Source organism: Brienomyrus brachyistius, unplaced genomic scaffold, assembly GCF_023856365.1.
Source record: "Brienomyrus brachyistius isolate T26 unplaced genomic scaffold, BBRACH_0.4 scaffold37, whole genome shotgun sequence".
Lineage (NCBI taxonomy): Eukaryota > Metazoa > Chordata > Actinopteri > Osteoglossiformes > Mormyridae > Brienomyrus > Brienomyrus brachyistius.
In genome coordinates this window covers 2,782,046-2,808,387 of record NW_026042312.1, presented here as the reverse complement: position 1 = coordinate 2,808,387, position 26,342 = coordinate 2,782,046, and the positions used below count along the sequence as shown (strand labels likewise).

At 41.7% G+C, this 26,342-nt stretch overlaps 1 long non-coding RNA gene across 1 annotated transcript; it reads left to right on the top strand.

The window, feature by feature from the left end:
- The first annotated feature begins 5,286 nt into the window (after positions 1 to 5,286).
- LOC125722224 (uncharacterized) lies at positions 5,287 to 11,495 on the top strand. The gene is made up of 2 exons (XR_007386225.1): positions 5,287 to 5,447; positions 11,141 to 11,495. It is a non-coding gene; the product is annotated as an uncharacterized LOC125722224 (long non-coding RNA).
- Positions 11,496 to 26,342: the final 14,847 nt, after the last annotated feature.

Below are 26,342 nucleotides of genomic sequence, written 5' to 3'. Positions count from 1 at the left end.
ACAATGTTAGGAATTTATGATCATGGGGGAAGCCAGGGAGAGAATGGGGGTTCCAGTTGGCACCACTAGGGTGATAAGGATAAGATAAGGTGATAAGAATTTAATTACAATGATCATAAAAGTCTCTACCCTGTTCTGTCCTGTCCCCGTCTCAGGATCCTCACACTCCAGGGGGTCACTCTTTATATGTAAATTCACTCACAACACCTACACACAACACCTTGGTGGGGAGGGCCTTTTTGGGTATAAAGGGGGGTGAAGAACTGTCTTCAATTTGTGTCTGAGCTGCCTTTCAGTACCCGGTGTGTCTCTACACTGTATTACATTGTATTATTTTTGCTGTTCAATAAACCATCATTTTGCTGAAACTGCGGAGACTCTGCAAGTGGATTCCCTACACCTTGCAGCAAGTAAAACGTCATCACAGCTGTCTGTGTTGTTCTGTGTTCAGAGACTGGTTTGTTTCCAGCGCATCTTCAGAAGAAGATAACCCTAACATATCTCTCCCCTCCATCACGGATATTCACACCACACACTGCATCCGCAAAGCCACCACCATTGTGGATGACCCCACCCACCCCTCACATTATCGTTTCACCCTCCTGCCTTCTGGAAATAGGTCCCGGAGCATTCGGGCCTTTACAGCCAGACTCAAACAGCTTTATCCCCCATGCCGTCAGACTACTGAACTCTCAGGGACTAATCTGATACCACACACACATACACTCATTAACACACTTTATTATTTAACTACTATTTTGTTTTCTTATTGTAGCCATGTTTACAGTTACTTTTATTTATTTTTATTGCTACCTCATTGCACAACCAAACTGCACCTTATCAGTATTGGGTTTACTGTGCTGTTTGTGCTCGTTGGTGTCAGTTGTCCTCTCTTTTTGCACTGTCCTGCAATGTTTGCACAGTTTTTGCTCATTAAGCACCATACAGTATGTTGCTAGGTTGGTATGTGTTAGTCTTGTGTTAATTTAAGTAGCACCTTGGTCCGAGGGAAACAGTTTCTTTTGTAACTGTACTATACTCAACTGTGTAAAGTTAAAAATAACATTAAAGACCTACTTGACTTGACTTTTACTGATAACAGGTGCTAAAGTGAAGTGACTTGCTTCTGGGAAAGATCTCCAGCTGAAATTCTCTACAACAATTATGGGAGAAATATGGGAAGGACGCGGCGTCAGACCTGCCCCAGTGGGACGAATGTGGTTTTCCTAGAAACAGCAGCTTCAGTCCCAATCAGATAAGCCAGATGCGTTTGAAATTAGAGGAACAGGATCAGACTGGTTGCTCAGGTATTAATGTGGTAGAACTAAAACGGAGACAAATTGGAAGGTGTTTCATCTGATTGTTATTGGTTATGATTCTCACTGTCCTGCATTGTGTCTTGTTAGCTGTATATTTAAGTGCCTGTTCTGCTTCTGTTGTTTCATGGTTCATTATAGCTGTATGCTGTATGTATGTATATAGTTCTCCAGTTGTGTTTATTCCATCATTTAGTTCATTCCTGGTCATTTGCTGTTTATTTTAGATCCATCCTGATCCTTTTGGTTTTGATGTGTGTGTTGTAATAAACCCTATTTTCCACCCGTGTCATGCACTTCCGCAACCAGAAGAGGGCAGAAGATATGGCACAAAAACAAAGGAAGAAGCCTAACTTTAAAAAAACTTCAAAAAACATCAAGACTCATCCAGCATGGGGTGGTGGGTTAACGAATAACACAAACAATCAAAGAATAAGCAAACAAATGAGAGAAAAGATGCAGAGATGACTGAGAAGCAGGGGATGACTGGAGAAAAGACGACAGGACCAGAAGACAGGAGGGATACAGGGAGAGCGGAGAAGACAGTATAACTGAAGAATGGGAGAAGAGGAGAGACCGCAGAGGAAGGAGAACATAGATGACTGGAGGGGAGGGAATATAGGAGCAACAGAGAGAAGGAGGAAGGGCTGCGGAGGAGAAGACAGGATAAGAGGGGAAAATGTGAGCAGAGAAGAACAAACACCCCCACTGCCCAGCAAAGTGCACTTGTAAGTAAACCACAATTTTAGCCTTGGGCTCAATATCTGGACTTGTCTCTGTGTAGCAATGCATAGAATCCCTGACACTGGTTATGACTGTACTGTATTAGTCCTAAACCTGCCATTATAGTGTAAGAAGAAAAGATTTTTTTTTTTTTTTAATAAATAATTTTAAAAAAAGGTAGAGCGATGTAGCCCCCGGAGAAGTCCCCCCCCCCAAGCCCTGTTTGTTCCCTTCTAGCTACCAGATGAAACTCACAATGCACCCCAACGCCACCTAACTTCTCTTCCACATGATGCACCTAATTTACACTTTGAATCCTGTCCATTATTGAGCGTTTTTCTATCCATTTGATTATCAGCTTATTACACTGTATGTACATTAGTCAGCCACATATGCTGTACGGCTTTGTTTTCCGGACAGTCTGGGCTACTCAGATATGTCATAATTCGATTTGTAAATGCTGACAGTCTTGATATTATCCTTCTTATCAGGAAAAACTACTTCTGCATATAGATATTTCTCAATTTTTAGTCTCACCTAATATAAAAATTGGCAGGTAGTACAAATATAATCTTATAAATGCTGAGATTAGAGTATCTGCGATGCAGGAATGCAGGGGTTTCATTGGGGCCCTTTCTATGGCTTAGTACTGTGAAGGAATACATGGTTAGTGCCAGGCGCAAATGAATATCTTTGATTTTGCATCCATTTGGTAACTTGTTGAAGTTGTCTGATAGTCAGTAATACATGGTTTAATTAATATGATTCTTTATTTACTACTTTATAACATCTGAAAGAAACTGAAATAGGAAAGCTTATTTTAATTTATGGTCCACTGGATAAACACAGACATTACAGACGGTTTTAGACTCTAATGTTGAATGTTTTTTGCTATAATTTTTCTGCCTGCGTATGCTATGATTGGTGCAGTGAAATTTGAGAATGTGTTTGTGGTCAGTATCATAGCCTCAGACAACAAACCAACGCTGTAGCGTGTCACTGTGTTTACATGTGAGAGGGGTTCCAGTTACATAATGGACTCGTTCTAATTGTTTTGACGGAGCTCGACAAACCTAAAAAATAAATGCTGGTGTTATCAAAAACTATGTCATATAGCTATATTCCAGATTTATTACAGCCAAACACATCTCGGAGCTCCGAGGAACCTCCTTCTCCCTACATTTCCCTCCTTCACACTCTTCCCTCAAATACTGTTACATTTGTCTTTTTTCCACACTCACACCCTGTCTTGATCATACTCTGACTGCATGGCATCCATATGCAGGGCAAACTATTTTACAGTCTTATCTAGTATAATAGGACATAAACATTGAATTTGATAGTTATCTTTTATTTACACATTAGAACACAACACATGAACATGAAGGGATCGTTTGCATTTGCAACCAACACCTCCGCAAACCCCCTGTGGAATACTGGCCGCGGACAGGGGTGGGAATCCCCAAGCTGGAAGACTGTACTGCGTCATGTTAACATTAGCTAGCTAGTTAGCATGGATACAGAGTGCACCGGACTACAACTATAAAGGACGTAAGGTGTGTGATATAGTAAAACACTTACTAACTGGTAATGCACGTTAGCATTACGTTAAATGACAACTTTACCTGTTACCAGAATAGCCTCCTACACGTTCGCCGAATGACAGCAGGCAGAAGGCGGTGCGTTTTTCAGAAACACACCGGAGTTAAACTTACGCCGCGTTATTTACCGGCACTTGTAACACCAACATTTGCAGCCATTAACTCATATGTGGTAGTAACACTGAAATTACTTTCTCTGCGTCAAAATAAGGTAGCACTGTGATTTTGATACTTTATCATTTATACTTAACCGTACCTTCCTCCCATTCCTCCGTCTCTACTTATTGACATTTAGGAGAGTCTCAGATATAAATTAACGATTCAAAATTATCAAACAAAGACAGACACAACACTGAAAAGATGACAAAGACACAGTTTGAAAAGTAAATATGTTTTATTGCAAATCTCTTATCTTAAAATAGCCTATCTTATCATATGTTAACTTAGCCTATCATATTTTATCTTAGCCTATCTTGTCATATCTTAACTTAACCTATCTTATTATATTTTAACTTAGCCTATCTTATCATATAACTTAACCTATCTTATCTTATTATATTTCAACTTAGCTTATATTAATATATTTCGTCTTAGCCTATCTTATATTTTAACTTAGCATATCTTATCCTGTCGTATCTTATATCTACATTAACACTTAAACAGTATCTCTTTCCGTTGGGTCCCGCGGGATCCCAGTCCCAATGCAGGGCTCTAACACGGGTATTCTAAGAAAAAGAAAATAAACACTTTACTTAAAGCAGTCATATAACTAATAAATAAATAAATAAATACCCAATTAATGCCTTATAAATCATTTATAAAAGTATTAAAAACACGGCTGTAAATACTTATACAAAGGCATAACACATTATAGCTATCTTGATAATGCATTATGAATGCTCTGATCTATATATACACAATAAATATCTTCATAATACATTATATCGGCCATTAATCCATAATAAACATGGCTATAATGTGTTATGCTTTTTTTTCTTCAATATTTATACCCATGTCTATAATATATTTATGGATGCATTACAGTGCATTGTGAAGGTGTCAATAATGCAGTTATATTACTGCTTTAAGTCATTTCTAAACCTGAATTCACAGCCTTATAATTACTGCCTCTTGCTACTTCTTCTGAAAGGCAGGGGACAGCAGAAGAAGCACCACTTCATCTTCTTCTTCTTCTTGTGGCTCTTCTCAGTATCATCTTCAGAAAGATCTTCGGCATTCACATGGAATGATACTTCTTCTTCACTGTAGATCTTCTCGGCAGCATCAGCATCTTCTTTTGTTTTATCTGTCTTCATCACTTCAGTCTCGTCCTCTTCCTCAGGTCCTTCTTCTGGTATAGTCAGTAGCTGTGATCTGTCTTCAGATGCCACCATACACTGAAACCTGACCAGTGTGGTAGTGTAAGGGAGAGGATTCCCTTACTATTTTATTGTAATTGATAGTATGTTAGTGATACACTCTTTCTTTATTTTAATAAATAGTATTTTATTTAGCATGGTACTTTACCCAGGGATTTGCATAGGAGAACAGGGGCATACAGGGGTTTGCTGGTTTATTGGATCTTGAAGTCAGTTGGTGGCCTTGGTTCAGATCCTGCGCAGTGCCTCCTCATCAAGGAAGGTGGTGGGGTCTGTGAAAAGGAATGGTGATTGAGGGAGAATGAGTTTACCAGTAAGAACAATTGATGCAAAGAACTGATTGTAAGATGTGGTTACTCACCTTTCTTCTTGTGTTTCTCCAAGGTGTTTGGGCAAATATGTCCCCTGGGTCCAGACACCATTTAAAGGTTCCGGGAGAGACCAGGGCTTAAGGGAGAGTGGGGAATCTGTTGTGCTGGGGATTTTGGGTTTTATAATATGGGGTTTGTGTAAGATTAAAGAGGGAGATATGTATTAATATGAATGTTAAATGTAGTTAAGTATATATGTAGGTTGATGTGTTGTGTATTATGGTGGAAGGGGGGAATTTAAGAAACTACCTGTGAGTGGAAGAATGGTTTAGTCGGTGACAGCTGGAAGTATTTAAGGCTGCCAGTTGTCAGAGGGTTTTTCTCTGTTCTTCTGTTGTGTTGTAAAGATGCTAGATGTGAAGTTCTTGTAGGAAGAGCTGCATGGAAAATAAAGATGTGTTGTTCCACTGCATTTGGGGAAGTCTTCTCACTGTAAATCCAGCCGCTGCAGGTCTCCATATGACAAGTGGTGTCAGAAGTGTGTCGTCCATGCCACAGTGAGAGGATGATGACAAGAGGTGGAAGAAAGCCAGGTCAAGAGGAGCAGCCTGATGAAGGAGTTGGAGCTTCATCTGAGCTAGAGGCCATAGCAGCAGCAAGCTCTGAAGACAAATGGGAGGAGCTGACGGGGATGGTGAAATCCCTGGTTAGGTCTCAAGCAGCCAGAGACCAGAGGTGGGAGAAAGATTGGTCACGTCAGGAGCAAAGGTGGAAAAGTATACAGCACCAATTTCAGCAAATACAGCTACAAGTTAATGCGGTAATTGATAAGCCGGAGCCATCAGAGGTGCCAGTACCCTGTACAACGTCTGAAGAGCAGGAACAGGCAGTTAATAGTGAAGAAGTGCAAGTGGCCCATGGGTCTAGGTCTTCAATTAAACCTAAACTGTTCCCTCTGTCACCAGAAGAGGATATTGAACATTTTCTGACCACGTTTGAAAGGATGGCAAACGTGTGTTGATGGCCCAGAGATGAGTGGGCTATTCGTTTGGTCCCTTTGTTGACAGGTAAAGCTCGTACAGCTTACATTCTTATGGACTTAATTGATTCTGAGGACTATGATAAAGTGAAGGAAGCAATCTTGGCAAAATATGAGATCACTGCGGACACCTATAGACGCCGCTTCAGATCCCTGAAAGTTGAAGCAGGTGAGACGCCACGTGAACTGTATGTAAGGTTGAAAGACTTGTTTGTAAGATGGATTAAACCTGAAAAATTAACTGTAGAAGAAATATCTGAGCAGATAATTCTGGAGCAGTTTTTGAGAATGGTTAATCCAGAGCTGGAGATCTGGATACGTGAGCGTGACCCGAGGACGGCAAAGGAAGCAGCCAGCCTCGCGGAGGTTTTCACTGCAGCTAGAAAGGGAAGCAGGAGCATCCATTTCAGCCGGGAGACCCACTATGCCCAATCAAGTAAGTCCATTGGGGGTGAACAGGGGTCTGGTCAAATGCAGGCTAGGGATTTTTCTAGCTCTAGGCAGTTTCCTTCCAATAGACCTTATAATGTGAAGAAATCCTTTAAATCTTCAGTTCAGGATATTGAATGTTATCATTGTCATAATTTTGGTCATACACAACAATTTTGTCCGGCCCTTAAGTCAAAACCATCTCTTTTGTGTGCAGTTCCAAGGCCAGCTGTAGAGCCGGTAGGAAAGGAAGCTTGTACTGTCCCTGTGTTAATTAATGGGCGAAAAGAAGAAGCATTGCTTGACTCTGGCTGTTTTCAAACGTTAGTACATTCTAGCATAATTTCAGGAGAAAAGTTAAGTAGGGGGGGGACTACGATAAGGTGTGTGCATGGAGATGAATATAGGTATCCCACTGCGGAGGTTTACCTGACGGTGGGAGGGCAGACCTACTTGTTAGTGGTAGCTGTGGTTCCCAGTTTGCCATATTCAGTAATACTTGGTAATGACATTCCCACTCTTTTTGATCTGATATATCAGTCAGATTATGGCCCTCAGGGGAGTAGTGAGAAAGATATTCAAGGCTCAGGTGATGAAGCTGGAGGTTTACTTCCTCTAGATGGGACAGTTGATTCACGGAAATCCTGTCATGTAGTTACAAGAGCACAAAGGGCAAAGGAAATGATGCGAGAGCTACCTTTTTTTGAGGACTCTCTGGAGATGGAGCCAGGAAAGATTAGGAAGTCGAGGGCTCAGAAGAGAAGGGAAAAGTTCAAAAGCTCAGGGGAGAAGGGTATAACATTGTTCCCTAAGCCAAATAATCAACTTGAGTTTGACGTTCCCTCAGATTTAGGTGCACTCCAAAGAAGCGACCCGACTCTAAAACCCTGGTATGAGAAGGTAACGGAGGTAGAGGGAGTTAGTCAAGGTCAGGTAAGTTGTCTTGCAGATACTATGTATTTGATTAAGGGAGGCATCTTGTATCAGAGGAAGGGGAAGTGTGAAGCAATGGCACTCCCTCAACAGTTTAGAAACAAAGTTATGGATTTGGGTCATTCAATTCCATGGGCAGGTCATATGGCTTTTTATAAAACACTGAATAGGATCAGTAGCCGGTTTGTTTGGCCAGGGATGTATGTACAGGTTTCTGAGTTCTGTCGTTCTTGTGAAAAATGTCAGTTGATCTCGGGCAAAGGAGTAGCGCCAGCCCAGTTGCAACCATTACCCATCCATCCATCCATCCATTTTCCAAACCGCTTATCCTATTGGGTCGCGGGGGGTCCGGAGCCTATCCCGGAAGCAATGGGCACGAGGCAAGGAACAACCCAGGATGGGGGGCCAGCCCATCGCAGGGCACACTCACACACCATTCACTCACACATGCACACCTACGGGCAATTCAGCAACTCCAATTAGCCTCAGCATGTTTTTGGACTGTGGGGGGAAACCGGAGTACCCGGAGGAAACCCCACGACGACACGGGGAGAACATGCAAACTCCGCACACATGTGACCCAGGCGGAGACTCGAACCCGGGTCCCAGAGGTGTGAGGCGACAGTGCTAACCACTGCACCACCATGCCGCCCTGCAACCATTACCAATTATTGAAACACCTTTTGAGAGGCTAGGCATGGATATTGTGGGTCCTTTAGAGAGGAGTTCCACAGGCCATCGCTATATATTGGTTATATGTGACTATGCGACACGGTTTCCGGAGGCCTTTCCACTCAGATCAATTAAAGCTCGTCATGTTGCTAATTGTCTGCTGCAGCTTTTCTCGAGGGTAGGGATACCAAGAGAAATTTTGACGGATTGTGGCACGAACTTTCTATCCAAGTTGTTGCAGCAAGTTTATAAGCTGTTAGGGATAAAGGGACTTAAGACCACCCCTTATCACCCCCAAACGGACGGGCTAGTGGAGAGATACAACCAGACTCTCAAAAATATGCTGCGCAAGTTTGTTTCTGATACAGGTGCTGACTGGGATCAATGGCTGCCTTACCTTCTGTTTGCCTACCGAGAGGTCCCACAGGTTTCTACTGGCTTCTCACCTTTTGAACTGTTGTATGGTTATCAAGTGAGAGGCCCACTGGATCTGCTTAAGGACTGTTGGGAGGATTCTAAAGCAGAGGGTGAAAACATCGCTGCTTATGTCATCAACATGAGAGAGAGATTGAAGAGAATGGCATCGTTGGTGCAGGACAACATGAAAGCAGCACAAAAACATCAGAAGACATGGTATGATCAGAAGGCGAGGGATAGAGGCTTTGTTCCGGGCCAGAAAGTACTGTTGTTGCTTCCTACCAGCGATAACAAGTTGTTGACAAAATGGCATGGGCCATATGAAATTGTCAGGCAAGTAAGTAAAGTCACTTATGAATTGAATATGCCAGAAAGAGCTAAAAAATATCAGACATTTCATGTGAACTTGTTGAAAGAATTCCACAGCCGACAAGGGCCGGTCCATCAGTTACTGGTGCGTTCAGTTAGGGATGAGGAGGTGACGGAGAGGTTTTTTCCAACTAACACTGCAGATTGTACTTCGGTTGACCTTTCTCATTTGTCCCCTACGGAGCAGGTTGATATAAAACCACTCGTGGATCCACAGCTCTTTCGAGAGACGCCAGGGTTTACATCGCTGGTTCAACATAACATACGGGTGAAGGAGGACGCACCCGGTCGTCAAAATAGTTACAGGATTCCAGAACGGTTGGTGCCAGTGCTGAAGAAGGAGATAAAACTGATGTTGGATCTAGGAATTATTGAGGGGTCGAGTAGTGAGTGGTGCAGTCCGATTGTCTTGGTACCGAAAAAAGATGATACCTTGAGATTCTGTATTGATTTCAGATATTTGAATGCAGTATCCAGGTTTGATCCCTACCCAATGCCCAGGGTAGATGACCTGTTGGAGAGGGTTGGATCAGCAAGGTATATCACGACACTGGATCTGTGTAAGGGTTACTGGCAAGTGGCGTTGGCACCAGAAGCGAAAGAACTGACGGCCTTCAAAACTCCGTTTGGTATGTACCAATTTAAAGTCATGCCATTTGGGCTTCAAGGGGCACCAGCGACGTTCCAACGATTAATGGATCATGTACTGAGGGATGTGTCAGCATTTTCTGCAGCTTATCTGGACGACGTGGTGGTGTACAGTGAGTCCTGGGAAGAGCATGGTATGCATTTACAGAAGGTGCTACATTGCATCAGAATGGCTGGATTGACTATTAACCCCAAGAAGTGTTCCATAGCCCAGAGAGAAGTGGAGTACTTGGGCTTTGTGGTTGGCTCTGGGAAGATAAAGCCACAGGTTGGGAAGATCGAAGCAATCCAGGCTTTCCCTGTTCCGATGACGAAGAGGAAGGTGAGAGGTTTTCTGGGCCTGGTAGGCTGGTACAGGAAATTCATACCTTCTTTTGCAGAGCGATCTGCTGCACTGAATGACCTCACGAAGGGCTCAGCCCCCAACAAAGTACGGTGGACAGAAGAATGTGAGCAAGCATTTAGAGATCTCAAGGAAGCAGTTTGCACATATCCGGTCCTACACAGTCCAGACGTCAATAGGCCATTCATCTTGCAAACGGATGCTTCAGGAGTGGGCCTTGGAGCAGTTCTTCAGCAAGAGGTGGATGGTGAAAGAAGGCCTGTGGTGTTTCTGAGTCGGAAACTACTGGACAGGGAGACGAGGTATTCGACGGTGGAGAAAGAGTGTTTGGCCATGAAATGGGCTGTTGAGGCCTTGAGGTATTATCTTCTGGGACGTCATTTCACCCTAGAGACGGATCATCGCGCTCTCCAGTGGTTGAACCGCATGAGGGATGCAAATGTTCGCATTGCAGGATGGTACCTGGCTTTGCAGCCTTATGACTTTACGGTCCAGTATAGGCCAGGGAAGTCAAATGTGGTTGCTGATTGTTTATCTAGGATGACAGAGGACTGAGGTGCTCGCGCTTAAGAGAGGGGGGAGGAAATGTAAGGGAGAGGATTCCCTTACTATTTTATTGTTAGTGATACACTCTTTCTTTATTTTAATAAATAGTATTTTATTTAGCATGGTACTTTATCCAGGGATTTGCATAGGAGAACAGGGGCATACAGGGGTTTGCTGGTTTATTGGATCTTGAAGTCAGTTGGTGGCCTTGGTTCAGATCCTGCGCAGTGCCTCCTCATCAAGGAAGGTGGTGGGGTCTGTGAAAAGGAATGGTGATTGAGGGAGAATGAGTTTACCAGTAAGAACAATTGATGCAAAGAACTGATTGTAAGATGTGGTTACTCACCTTTCTTCTTGTGTTTCTCCATAGGTGTTTGGGCAAATATGTCCCCTGGGTCCAGACACCATTTAAAGGTTCCGGGAGAGACCAGGGCTTAAGGGAGAGGGGGGAATCTGTTGTGCTGGGGATTTTGGGTTTTATAATATGGGGTTTGTGTAAGATTAAAGAGGGAGATATGTATTAATATGAATGTTAAATGTAGTTAAGTATATATGTAGGTTGATGTGTTGTGTATTATGGTGGAAGGGGGGAATTTAAGAAACTACCTGTGAGTGGAAGAATGGTTTAGTCGGTGACAGCTGGAAGTATTTAAGGCTGCCAGTTGTCAGAGGGTTTTTCTCTGTTCTTCTGTTGTGTTGTAAAGATGCTAGATGTGAAGTTCTTGTAGGAAGAGCTGCATGGAAAATAAAGATGTGTTGTTCCACTGCATTTGGGGAAGTCTTCTCACTGTAAATCCAGCCGCTGCAGGTCTCCATATGACAGGAATGTTAAAACTAGAAAACAGGGAACCACATTTCACAGGTAAAAAAATCTGCGGTACGGTCAAATAAGATACATAACATGTTTACTAGCCTGTGACACTGACCGGATACTAGCATTAGTTTTTGTTGAGAATACTATGAGCAGTACTACATAAATTTGGCGGGGGGGCAGTAGTGGTGGGCTTGTTTATTTATTCTACATAATTGTAAGAAATAAATGCGTTAATTAGTAAAGAAGTTATGGCTAAAAGATCTTTCCATCTACACCCTGACATGTTGCTTGTTTATGTCTAATTACCGCTCCAAGATGGTGGCGCTGCTGACACGTTGTGGAAAAGCGAGGTGAGGCATCTAGGCTTTCAAATTCATGAGCACCACGATGTACTTCGTTTAAATGGGAGGTTCACCCCAAAACTATAAAAAGATATTTTAGAGGGGTCTTAATGCTATCCATTCATCAAAGTTCTGCTGGGAGTTGTTCAGGTTTAGAAATATCAGCCGTAGAAATGTCGGGCTTCTATCGAAGTACACTCGTATCACTGCGCATTAGACACAAGCGCAAGCTCCCTGGCGATATCTGCTGCGCAGTGATATTATTGGTGTGTGGAGTCGGGTAGAAGGAAATAGTTCGTATATTAAACTGCTCGCGACGAAGTCTGTGGATTTTCTTAACCTGTTCCTGATTTCTGGTAGAAGAGATATTGCTGTTGAATTTTTCAAATACGTTGTTCTGGCGCTTTAAGTAGTGAAAGCAAAATTGAATCTTATTATATTGCTTATTCATTAATAAGTAGCTATAACATGTATACTGCCCAATGTTTTGATTTAATAAATATTTAAAATTAATAAATATTTCAAAAACACTTCAACATTTAAAACAGTTCATGATTTTCAGGAGCGGTACAGTGGTTAGCACTGTTGCCTCACACCTCTGGGTTCCAGGTTCGAGTCTCGGCATGGGTCACATGTGTGCGGAGTTTGCATGTTCTCCCCATGTCGTCGTGGGGTTTCCTCTGGGTACTTCGGTTTCCCCCCACATTCCAAAAACATGCTGAGGCTAATTGGACTTGCTAAATTGCCTGTAGGAGAGCATGTGTGAGTGAATGGTGTGTGAGTGTGCTCTGCGATAGGCTGGCCCCCCATCCTGGGTTGATTGATGGATGATTTTCAGGTCACACCGCCCCCTCAGAGCCCACCAATCAGTGACTGTCTCATAGTGTGATGTAATACACAATGTCCGCACCACCCACTTTTCAATGAGCAGTAAAAACACACCAGCTTGTCTCAGCGGACAGCGGCTCTTATCAGATAAGGGGAAAAGGACGAGATATCAAAAGTAAAAATAAATATATCACATTTGGTTAACATCAAATGAAAACAGCCCTGCAATAATATATTGGATTCTAGGATATCACCTATTAAAAGGGTGAATCTATTCTAGCAGACCATAAAAATCCAATTATGAACAGTGAAAATGGGCATAATAGGTCCCTATAAACGAAAGGTTTCTGTCCATGGTGCTGAAAACCAGGATTGGCAGATTTCACATTACAGCGATTCCCCCACTATATCGCGGATTTTCCTCCGACGCCTCACAATTCTCTGCGTATCCCGTACATTGTTTGTGGTCCGATTGTTTTCGTTTTGTTCTAAGCCCTACGATGGAAGACGTTGACCATTCAGGAGAAGGTAAAACTTCTGGATGTGCTTCGGGAAGGAAAGCGTTATGCGGACGGCGTTCGCCATTATGGCTTGAATTAATCAACAGTACGCTACATGAAGAAGGATGAGAAGAATATGTAAGAGCCATATATGTTTTAATTTTTATATATTCCATTACATATATAGAGAGAAAGTTGTGTGTGTGTATATATATTAAAAATTATTTTATTATTATTATTATTATTATTATTATTATGTCACTCATATCCTTAGCCCGACATACAGATATATGTGCTGTTTTAATGAGTTTACATATGTTTAAAGCATGTGGGAGGGGTATTTTAAGGCTTAAACTTCAAAAAAGATTTATATGATCTTTCTGTATCGTGGATTTTCACCTATCGCTGATGGGTTTGGAACGCATCTTCCGCGATAGGGGGAGGATCAAATTTACCTTTTTAACCTGATTTAACTTCAACCCTCTTATTTTGTTAACAGAGTGTGCGGGTGGAATACAAAGGATTACAGTGGGTAATAGGTGATTTATATTGACCTTAACTATCACCCAAGTGACTCTGGACAATCAGCTCAATAATGCTTCCCAAACGTTTCTCTCTTTTTCACTAGTTACACTTCATTACACCGAAATCAAGGAAGAATCAAATGTACAAGCACATTATACAAAATATAAGATGCAAACACATAAAAAATATTTTGTAAAAACATTAAAAACAGATTAATATATATTGTGCAATTTGAAACTTTACATTTTGACCTCACTTAGAAAAAGCAGGTGATGACCAGCCCAACCAGCAGTTCCATCTGGTTGTACAGAATACCTACTCAATTAAATTTTGAGGTCATGACTAAACTAAATTTCAGCTCTGCCTTTAACATCAGCAGTTAGATGAAACTGATCATTCCAGAGGGAAATACAGTGAAGCCATGAAACATACTAGATGTAAATATATTAATTTTCACATACACTTGAGCTCAGTGAATTCAAGCGCGTCATACACTGTAAAAAAAAGAATCCACCAAAAAACGGTTTTAAGTTAATGGACTCTTCCTTCAATTTACAAATATTGTAAATTCAGTTTTCCACAGTTTCTTAAATGATAGTTTATTTTCATTTTTAATTCTTCATTCTGCCATTGCAGATTTGTTTGTTTAATAAATGGTGTTGTTCATAAAAGTACAACAAGTAATTTGAGAATATAGTGATTCACTACACTGATTATTTTTCATAACTCAATGGCCCATAAACATACAGTTATCCATCTGAAGCTGGATTTAAACCAGCAAACTTTGGATTACAAGCCCAAATACTTGAGCTACTGAGCCACACACTTACACTGACTCAGCTTAAGTTGCAGAGACACAGTGGACTTTCTGTTGGATGTCAGACAGAACGGCAAAGGACCCCTCACTAACAGGAACCTAAAACACACAAACACTTGGGAACACTTCAAATGCGTGATCTGACTCTGCAAGGGGAGAACATGTTCACGTGGAGTCTTGGCTTTTCACAACGTTTCATTCCTGCTCATAGCTAAGGTTTTTTTTAGCCGTCGTCACTCTAAGGTTTCCCATTAATGGTTTGGAATTGGGAATATGTAAAGCTGTTTTGTTAGCATGTCTGCCTTACAATTCCTTTACTGTAAGTCGAGGCCTGCTGGAGCTCAATTCTGCTTCATGGCACTTGTATTTACTCTTTATTTTGTATTACATTATGTGTGAGACTAACCCCTTTGTCTACCTCTCCATTCCTCCTGTCGAGCTCCATACAGAACTAGCAGAGAAAAGGGGTGCTTGGAGGGGGGACGATATCTCTGGATGCCCACTTAAGAAATATCTGCGTTACCTTCCAATACACCTTCCAAACTTAAGTGGATTGAACATGGGTGCTGTTGAATTAATAAAAAAATGCACTGTATTAAAATTATTTTGTTTATATAACATAAAATTGAACTATAAACATGAAATTTAAATCTGTTTATATATTGACAAAATAATAATTCAGAATTTTGAACCCTCATTGAACAAAATTAAACCTAATATGGACAAATGGAAAGCATTGAAATTATCCTCATGGGGGGAAAGTTAATGTTACTAAAATGGTTGTGGTGCCTCAAGTTAATTATCTCTCTATGATGCTTCCATTTAATATTCCGGAAAGGATATTTGAACAGTACGAGAGTATAGTAAAAGATTTTTGTTGGGAAAGAAAAAACCTATAGGATTAAAATTACTTCGCCCAGAGACAAGGGAGGTCTAGGATTGCCAGATGTTAGATTATATAGCATGTCATTTGAAATAGCCAAACTCTACTATCACTGGAAGAATGTGAATTCTGATGTGGACTGGATAGCTATCGAGAGCAATTTGGCTTCACTATTTCAACCTCTGCACATTCTGTCACAATGGGGGGACAATATAAGAAACACAAACCCGATAATATCTTTTTTGAGGAATATATGGATCAAAATACATAAGAAGCTTAAAGTATCACATGACATGCAGCCATATTCCTCAATTTGGCACAATCCTGAAATACAAATAGGAAAAAGTATGGAAACAATGGCAAGAAGCTGAATGGTCAAGAATACTTTCTAGAGTGGGGAAATATTATAGGGAAGTAAAAGGTACATTTATTCAGTATAAAATTATACACAGATAATACTGGACACTAGTTAGACTAAATAGAACTGGACTAATTAATACTGATCAGTGTTGGAATTTTAGAAGGTAGGTGGGGGTTTATTTACACATGCTGTGGCAGTGCTCTCAGGTATATCCATTTTGGGGTAGAGTTCTTGGTCTCCTGGACAAATGGCTAGGCTTTACTTTACCTCGCAAACCCGACTCTGTCTGCTAGGAGATAGAGTGGAATTGCCAAAGGTGAATAATAAACAGTTTAAGGCTGTGATGGTGGGACTCATAACTGCCATGAGGGTAATATTAAGGCATTTGAAATCCTCAATAATCCGCAATATATAGGAATGGACCGATGAGATGATTAAGGCAGCTTCATATGAAAAAATGTTGGACAGACTAAATGGGAAACAAGATATGATGAAAATGTGGGAACATTTCTAGGGCCATGTTTTTGAAGGATAAATGGCTGGGAGGTTGAACTAGTGATTGGTCATATTGTTTTATAAATGTGAATGGCTGAAGTGCTGTAACTTTTTGGTTTGAAAAATAAGAAAAATTTGAATTACAAAATAAAATGCTCTTAGAAAGTAATTTCATGTAACTACTAGTCTTAAAATTAATTACATCCAACAGTACATTTTTTAGTGTAGGTAAGTAGATGGATCGATAAAATTAAATGATTATTACAAATCACAAATAACTATTACAGTCAAGGCCAAAAATATTGGCACCCCTGCACTTGTGTCAAAAACACACCCCTTCTCCCAGAAAATTGTTGCAATTACAGATGCTTTGGCATTGTCATTAATTTCTCTTGTTGGTACTTGAAGAAAACAAAAAGAGGAAGAAGGAAAAATTCCACGCAAAAGGGCATCTGCCCTTCTCATATTGTCTCAAAAACCCAAAGCCAGTCAGAGTGGTCTGGGGGTGGTTGTACACCCAAATAGGCCATTTGATCCATGTTGATCTTAGTCTTTCTCATGATGGTGGGTAAATCTGGGGTGGCTCTTGTGGTCCTCATATGAGGTCTTTGGTGCACATTAAGTGAAGCAGATACAGGCCACCCATTGTGTACCTCTGTGCCATTTAAATGGGCTTGCAATCTGAAGAGGTGTGAGGTCACAGTGATTTAACACTGGTCCACTTTTTCTTATGGCCTTGAGCCAGGTCATGACAATATCTTGTGTAGCACTAATGACGTAATGGCATCTGCTCATGTTATCTCATAACTTGAAGCTGTTAGTGCAGCACAACCCACACGGCACCAACAAGACATTGAGAACAATCCCAGCAGCCCTCGGCTCTCTTACCCAATGCTGTTATAAGGGGACCAAACTTCTTTAAATTTCGCTTCCACAGTGGCTTTTGAAAAAAATAAGCAAATCACGCAATGCTATTGAAATTATTAAAACATAGAGATTAACAGTCAGATATGTTTTATGATTTTAAATGAGGAAGTGATATATTGGATATAACATGAATGTATTTCTTATTTCTTTTTTTTTTGGGTTTTCTGTGGTGAGAAATGAAAGCTACAGGCATGTAAATATTGCTTCCTGTAGTAACTTGTAAAATTTTCCTCATTGTTAACAGTCACATCACATGTGAAGGTGTCAGTCAGTGGAAACACATACTGAGATACGTTGGACAGCTGTCCTGTCTTAATGCCCTTTATCTTAATTTGACAGAAGATAACAATCATTCCAGAGAATAAAAGTCAGTATCTCTTATGGAAATTTCAAAGATTAGGCCTATTTGCCCTTTTTCATAAGCACCGATTCTAATGCTGTTACTACACCTGCATTGCAAACATACATGTAAGATTCTATATATATGAGTATCGTGAAGAGGTCAGTGAAACAAGAGTTAAACCCGTATTGGGTCTCTCTCACACAGCCGCTCTGACTTGAGATGGTGTCAGTCAGTGGAATCAGACAGTGAGATACTTTGGTCAGTCGTCCTATTCGTTCAGCACCAGCCCATCAAGCAGAGGTTTCAGCACCACGGACAGTGACCTGTGTTAAACTGGCCTCAGGTTCCTACATTGGCTCTGTGGAATTTTCTGTAAATAATTAAATGCCTCCAACCCCCTACATGCGGAAATGTTTCCCCTCCCCCAGACCGTTTCATGTTGTATCCTCAGTATCTGTGTATTTGATACAATATGGCTGTATGAGATGTCAGTCAGTTTACTGCTGTATATATTAATCCTCAGTGGAACATTTGCTGCTCTATTGATGTGTCGCTGATGCTCCCTGTTTCCTAAGTCTAGTTTTCTCAGATGAAGCAGTTCACCCCTTAAGTTAGAAGACGTTTCCTGTTAATTGCTCTTGTTTGAACAGGGGTTCCCCGCATACAGAGGAGAAAAGCCCCCACTTACAAATCAGCATCCATTTTCTGCGAGTGACGTCCCTGCACAGGATCACCAGATGTTTTTCGTTAGCTCATCTCTTATCTTGCTGCCTCCCAAGGTCCCTGGTACAGAGCCCTCCAGTCCTGGTGGCAGCTTGGCTGCACAGGCTCCGGAACAAAAGCCCCGACCTGAGAAAAGGCTGAGATGCCATTACTGTACAAAGGTCTGCGAGACGACCAGGCTTTGTGCTACTTGTATATGTTATGTCAGCAAACCACACACATGTACATGTACAACACTAGTGCAGAGCATTTGCAATGTTTTTGATTGGTTATTGTTCAGTGTTCATTCATAGTTGGATTTTTGTGTTATTTGATTATTGTTTGATTTACTGATGTTTGTATTTTGCAGTTTTACCAGATTACAATCTGATTTTGCTGTTCTAATATGTAATTTGAATTGTTGTATCATCTTGTTTTCTTACTTTAACATTTGTATTGTTAAAACAAAGAAATGGATTGTTTACTTGTGTCTTTTATTCTACATCATAGATAATGCGAACCTTCATGTAAGTAAGAGGTAATATTTTGCTCAGTATCAGTTCAAGTTCAAATACTTCAGGTTTTTTATTTGACAAAACACATAAAATAGTCGTGCAAAGTCAGTGATTTATTTTTAAAACTATTGCACTGTGATATATTTAACATCATATTTTCAGTTCTGCCAAATCTCATATTGACATCTTAGTGGTTTTCCAATGGCTTGTGGTGTCACATGGTGGTCGAAAATGATATTACAGGCTTTTGTTGAAATTACCTTAAAAATTCATCTGGAATGTATCAATTTATGTTGTAATTAATGATGCAAATTAACACAGATGGGGCCATTTTGACCCAAAACAGCTAGTTGGAGGGTAGCAATCCTCCAGATTGCAAAGGTCAAGGTACTAAAACCTGGAAAAGTGCAAAGGACTGGAGCAAAAGAATAACAGTGAAAGCTGTCAGAAACAGGCAGGAAACTCTGCATGGATGTTTTTGAAGAGGTAGATGGTCCAGTTGGCTGTATTAGTCAGTCTGCTGAGAAACATAGCGCCAACAAGCCCATGGCCTCTTTTCATGTAAAACTTCGTACAGGAGGCTGTTTGAGCAGTTTAGTGCCTTTGTTAGCCTCGGCTCCTGTAAATCATATAAGCACACCCACCACACCCCCAGGAGCATTCCGCGTGCCCCCACCTGCCAACCTGCCTGTCACCCCCAACCCACAGACCGTCTGTAGTTCTGAAATTTATCCACATGGCTGCTGACCAAGTCTAAGGTAAAATTCTATGAATGAAATTTTCAGTAAGATACAATTTTTTCCTCTAATCTGGTGCAGAATTATTGGCGTCGGTCCTAACTCTGTCTTGAATATGTACCCAGCAGGCACCTAGGACTCGTATCTGTCACGGGAGATCGCGGGCAGAGCGGCGATCGTGAGGGCAAGCGGGGAATCAGGAAGCAGGCAGGCCGGATTCGGGACGAACGGGGTTTATTTTCAGGAAATCAGGGGCAGGGAACACAGGACGGCAACAGACATCAATGACGGACGAAGGACTCAGGTAAGACACGGACTGAAATACACAGGACTGATTGAAAATAATCAGACACAGCTGGGTACAATCGGGAAAGAACACGTGGGTAATCCGGGGGCGTGGCACACACGAGGAGCCGATGAGCAGGGCATGACAGTATCTCCCTCTGAGAATCTTTTCTAACGCGCTCAGCAGCAGAAATTCTCCATCCTAGATGAGCCTACAAAGTTCTGTAGAAGTTAAATATACTTTAGTCAAATGAGAGACTAACCTGCTGTCAGGCAGGGGAAGCTTGAACAAGGCCTTCATTCATGACAGCTCCACTTGGCTTTTTGACGAGTCCCCATTTAGATGCAGCACCTCAGAGACTGAAGAGCAGGATGAAGGCTGTAAGTGCAGTTTGCTGTGGATTGTGTCTGTGTTTAAATCTAATAAAGGATGAGACAATTTACTTAAAGCATGATACAGTTCATATTGCTCTTCAGGCTTCGTGATAAAATATAAAAATTATGGAGTACAAAGTTGTACATGCAAAGAAAACAATGCAGAGCGGCAGGGCGCCTGGCCCAGAGGGTCTTCACATAGAATTCTACAAAGGCTATTTTCAAATATCATATATATGATTTATTAAATTTAGATTTCAGTTTGCAGTCAATTTTTAAACGCAATTATGTGAATTTTAAGTAAAAATATGGAATAAAATTATATCGTAATAATTATTAATATCATTTCATATGAAAAAAAACTTTACTATTGTACAATATTGCCCAGCCATAGGCTAATTTCAAAATTGATTTACATACAATTCTTTTACATATTGTCTGTCTGTCATTATACCTTGCAAATTAATCAGGATAAAACATATAAAACGATAAACAATAAAAACTATACGATTAGGAAGCAATCAGTCCCGTGTACAGGATCAGCCAGAAAATACTTGCATTCATCTAAACTTTTATAAACTTTAAACTGCCTTTACTTGCTGGCCTGTGGGCCACCAGACAAACTTGAAGGCCTTACAGGATAGGATAGGATGCACATTCTTTATTGTCCATTAAATCCCTCTACAAAGTGTCAATAGGCTCCAAACAACCAAATGTAATTAAAGAAAATTTTAAAAAAGGGAAAAACATACAGAAATAACCCAAAATAAAAAAATAATAAATAAATAAAGACTAACCAAAGTAACTTAACTGTCCCCTCAGTTGCTGGGATTTAGTCCATCACCCTGACTAAACTGTATAATGAGCAGATGGGACTGTCAGTATATGGTTAGATCGTGTTTAATACAACAACGGAATACTGCATACAAGGCACAAAAGCAATGTGGGGAATAGAGCATTAAGGGAACAGTAGTCCTATTATTACACCTCCTTCTTTTAGCTTAAGTCAAATGTGCTGTGTACCTTTTGACATTAATTTCTATTACTGCTATCAACAACCTCCTTCTCTCTTTCTCTCTCTCTTCTACTGAACTTCCCTCTTTGTTCACAAGTCCATTCTGTCAGGTGGTTTTCCAGTCAACTTGACCTAGTAACAGTCCCTGTAGGCCAAAGATGAACTTTACAGTCTCTACAACATATGGTCTAGGAGTATCTGCAGGTCTGACGACTCCCAGCAGTCCCTTCTGTGCTAATCCAAACTGTCTGACCAGATGTCAGTTCTGCGAGAGGTCTGGAGCGGAGTCTGCGGTTGTAGTGTTTTGCCTGCTGATGCCTTCTCTCCTCATCCTGCTTGCGAAAAACTTGCAGATCTGGCCATTTAGGACCCAGCTGTCCACCATCTGGCTAATCTGTGCTGTGATACCGGGCCACCATACTGACAGTGTAGCTCTGGCTCGGCATTTTGTAATTCCCTGATAGCCTTCATGCAGACGCTGAAGAACATCCGCTCTCAAGGGGGGAGGTATCACAAGTCCTTCTCCCTTCATGAGAAGGTCGTGAACAAGGTGAAAATCCATTCTGCGCTGCCAGTATGGTTTAATGTCTGGATCTAACTTACATCTCTCTGGCCATTCTGTGAAACAGTGGTTTGTCACTTGTCTGCATACGTCATCTTCTTTCTGCGCTGTCTTTATCTCCTCCAGCCTTTTGTCTCCACGTCTTTCTCTAGCTGAAGATGCCGTTCAATCAAAATGAATATTTTACTCACTTATCTTTTGGTCTTTTATGATTCCATGTGTACCACCTCCAAATTATTTTTAAGATTTGAATTTCATTGTATCCAAATTAATTTGGAATGGCAGACAACCCAGGAAACGCTTCTCAGTTTTACAGCGCACCAAATCAGACGGTGGCCTCGCCCTCCCTGATTTTAAGCTCTAGCATTGGGCATTTCAAATTAGGGCTATGCGCACTTGGACAGACGCAGGCCGTGTAGTGTCGTGGAGAGGTATTGAATCGACTATAGTGCATCCCCACGGACTCCAGGACTTACCTTTCCCAGGGGTAGGTCTTCGTAAATCACGACACAAACTTGGTTGTATCTTTTCATCCACCTTAGCTGCATGGTACAACGCCGAAAAAGTAATAGGTCAACAATCTCCTTTATGGAACAATTTCCACTTTCTGTCAGACTATAAAGCTTTTGTTTGTCCCCCCTGGTCATCCAAGGGGGTTTTCACATTTTCTAATATGTTTGATGCGAATGTTGTGCGCACATTCCAGGACATTCAAAAAGAATACAGTCTGCCTGGCTTCTCATTTTTCTTCGACCTCAGGCTACGATCCACAATGAAGACCTATGCTGTGCCATGGAATTCTGTCTTAGATGATCACCCAATGTTTAGCTGGATCGATCCTGTCGAGGCATCTAAAGGCACAGTCACAATCATTTACAACAATTTACTCCTTAACGTTCATAAGCCTTTGAAGATTCTGCCAAAATGGGATTTAGAACTTTCTAGGTTAGGATTCCACCCGGTTTGGGAAACAGTGCGGTCGAATCTTTGCCTTACTTCCAAAAACCTTAGTTATGTACGTATTCACTTTAAAACTATCCATCGTTTCTATTGTAACCCTACAAACGGTATCTCATCAAACCTGCTCCCCATCCATACTGCAGCATTTGCAACACTGACACTACCGGTACGTTTCTACATGTTCTGGGACTGTCCAGTGACCCAACATTTATGGAAGCTTGTCACTCGTGTGTAATGTGATCTTACTGGACTATACTTTGACATGGAGCCTTGCTTACTATTGCTTAACGATGACTTGATGTACCAGTTCTCATTACGTGATAAAAAACTGTTAAAGGCAGGCTTTACAGCTGCTAAGAAAACCACACTACAGCGATGGATACACCTTGATACAAACCTGAAGCAATTCTGGATTGTCTCATTCCATTACATTGTCTATTTAGAGTATACCACTGCAAAGATTAACAAGGCAAAGCAATCACTGTAAATACCTGGAGGAATATGGCTGCTGCTCTTAAAGAGCTTCTTTGAAGTTTATATGAGTCTAATTTATATGAGTTTGCTGCCAACATGTCAAGTGTGAAAAGTTGTTCTGTGTTTCCTTTTCTTTTTTTCTTTTCTTTTTTCTCCTTTCTCTTGCTGCTTTTTTGTCATTTATTCTTGTGGTATCTCTGTCCTGTATGTGCCTTCTGATAAATTGACGGAATGACAATAAAATTATAATCACAAAAAAAACAGCCTCAACTACAACATTATACATTTTTGCTGTACACAGTATCTTGTCACGGTTGATCAAAACATGATTCACCCCTGTACTCCCATAAAGTGTCCTGTAGGGCCTGGATTAGGTCCACAGCTCTAGCTAGATCAAGGGAAGGTGCTTGAAGCATGTCTGACAGATATTTGGCTTCCCCAAGAATCTTCCTAAGAACTGCTAGAATTCCAATAAAGGTAAGGTCTACTTGTGAAAGCAGGCCCCGTGCATCCACTGATCTCTCCGCACTGCTCTCTCCATCTATCTCATGTAGTACACGCAATACAGCTGGCAGTCTGTCCATCAGATTTTTACATGCATAGTACCTGCATGCCCCTCTGGTATCACTGACTTTCTCTAGCTCTCTTGGTGCATCCTGATACATGTCTTGTTGAAATGACAACCATTTCTGGTGAACATAAGACCCTGACATGTACCAATGAAAAAAAACATGAGTTCCATGTGCGATCTTTTCAGGTATCGTGATTTTGTTGAATTGATAGATTAATTGTTGTGGCCAGCGTGCGTATATAAGATCCGGTTGTAGTTGCGTGTGGGACCACCCTGTAACCGGAGACGTGACTCTCCATGTGCCAGTATCTCCTTTTTGGGTCACCCCGTTCAACAGCACGGCCATATTTAATCTCCTCCTTAGCTTCCGCTTCTAAATGGTCAAAAAGAAAAAATGCTTGATCAGCAGACGACAGAAGCCGGGCCCGCATACAAACTCGTACCTCTTCCTCCCACTCCTCAAAGCTCACACCAGACCTGCCCCCAAACATTGGACACTTCCGGTCTCTAGAAATAAAAGTAAAACGTTCAGTATAGACACGAGGCTCGACCGAAACAGGTGGAGGTGCGGGGGAGGATTGGGTGGCAGTAGAGGGACCTGGAACTTCTGCTCGTTCCTGGTGCAAACGATCATTATCAGGCTGGAGCTGCCCCAACAAATTCCTGAGCTGCTGCACTTCGTCGTCCATAATGACAATAGGACAATAAAACTAGACGGCACAAACGAAGCCCGGCAAACAAAATTTACTCAAGATAGTAGCGGCTCCTGGGAAACTAATGCTGCTGTTTTGCTTTGCCTTTCCACTATGACAAATTAAACACCAAAAAATAAAAAACCAAAAAAAAATCTCACCTAACCTCCTCAGGGAGCGATCAGGGAGTCACATCTGCACCATGTACTGGTGAAATCCTGCCGACTACGCCCACTCCGATATAAAAGCACACAAATTCATAATCACCGCCCGGGGGACGTGAAGACCATGAACACTGCCTTTATTATTCTGCGTTCAGTTAACACTCCAAAGGAAAAACCAAACAGCAAAGCAATTACTTTAAAAATTACCCACAAATGGTACAAATCAGATCATGTTAGAATAACACTCCAATCACACAAAGAAACCCAAACCCGGCAGCTATTACCTTGGGGTGGGGGGGGGACACAATGTCAGAAGGTACTCCACAGGGTCACCACAACACATGGCGTAGATACACACACCAGGGGGGTGGGCTAAGAAGGCAGAGCGACCACACAGCGCTATATCGCCAGGACCTACCCCCCCCCCCAAACCAGATCCTCACCACCCAACACCAAGCCTCCCCAACGGCGCCCCACGGTTTACGTACAACAAACTAAACAAAACACATAAATACTTAATACTAATTAAACAGGAAACCCGAAAACAAAATAAACGAAACAAAAGCAGAAAACAGCAGCAATTGTAGTGGCTCAGTATCCCACCGGCTGCCTGGCTCACGCCGGTCCGGGACACTCCACCAAATCGCCATCCACTGACTGATTACAAGCGGTATTAAAAGGGAACCTTAAAACGGGAACAACTGCAAGTGGCTAGGTTACCAAGCCCTCGCAAACTGCAGTGATGGAGATGCCCACAACTAGGCTAATTTAGTGAGGAACCTCCCTCACAGGTACAACGGCGAACACCCGCCTGCTTCAGATCACAAGCCCATGTTCTGAATCACTATTCTACCAACACACAGGTAGAAGATGAAGAACTCTCCTCAAAGTAGTGCTGTCAGTTGGACCTTGTAACATGAATAATCGTAGTGGAGAGTTACAATTATTATTTTAATTTGAAGACGTGAGATTTTTATTGGGGGAGGGTCCCACCTTCAGAAACAGCCAGTGAGACTCGTTTACCTCAAACCTTCTGACCATGTGAGTCTCATTAATGAAACCGTATCTTAAGCCCAGCCGGAGCCCACCTCCCCAAGGGTACACTCTACTTTCCCAGAAAATGCCAAGATGGATTCAAATTCAACTCCCAAACCTACTGTCAGTTTTTAGAAGACACTTTCTTCAAGCAGCGGTACAGGATAAAGTCAGCATCTTTCAGGAGGACCATGATTTTTATGCAGGACAATGCTCCATCGCATGCATTGAAGTACTCCACTGCATGGCTAGCCAGTAAAGGCCTTAAGGATGACAGAATAATGACATAATCACCTGACATAATCCCTATTGAGAACTTGTGGGCCCTGCTTATATGGGAGATTTACAGTGAAGGAAAGCAGTACAGCTCTCTGAACAGTGTCTGGGAGGCTGTGGTTGCTGCTGCACAAAAAGTTAATCGTCAACAGAACAAGAAAATACCAGATTCCATGAATGGAGGACTTATTGCTGTTCAGCAGCCAGACTGCTTGGGGGAAGAAGCTATTGCACAGTCGTGCAGACCTGCTCCTGATGCTGCAGAATCTTCTTCCGGATGGAAGAGGGGTAGTAGACAGTTGGTGGGTTGGATGGTACCGGTCAGTCACAATGCTGATGCCCTTACGGATGCAGCGGGAAGTGTAAGTGTCCTGCAGGCTGGGGAGGGAGCTGCCGATGATGCACTCAGCGGTCTGCAC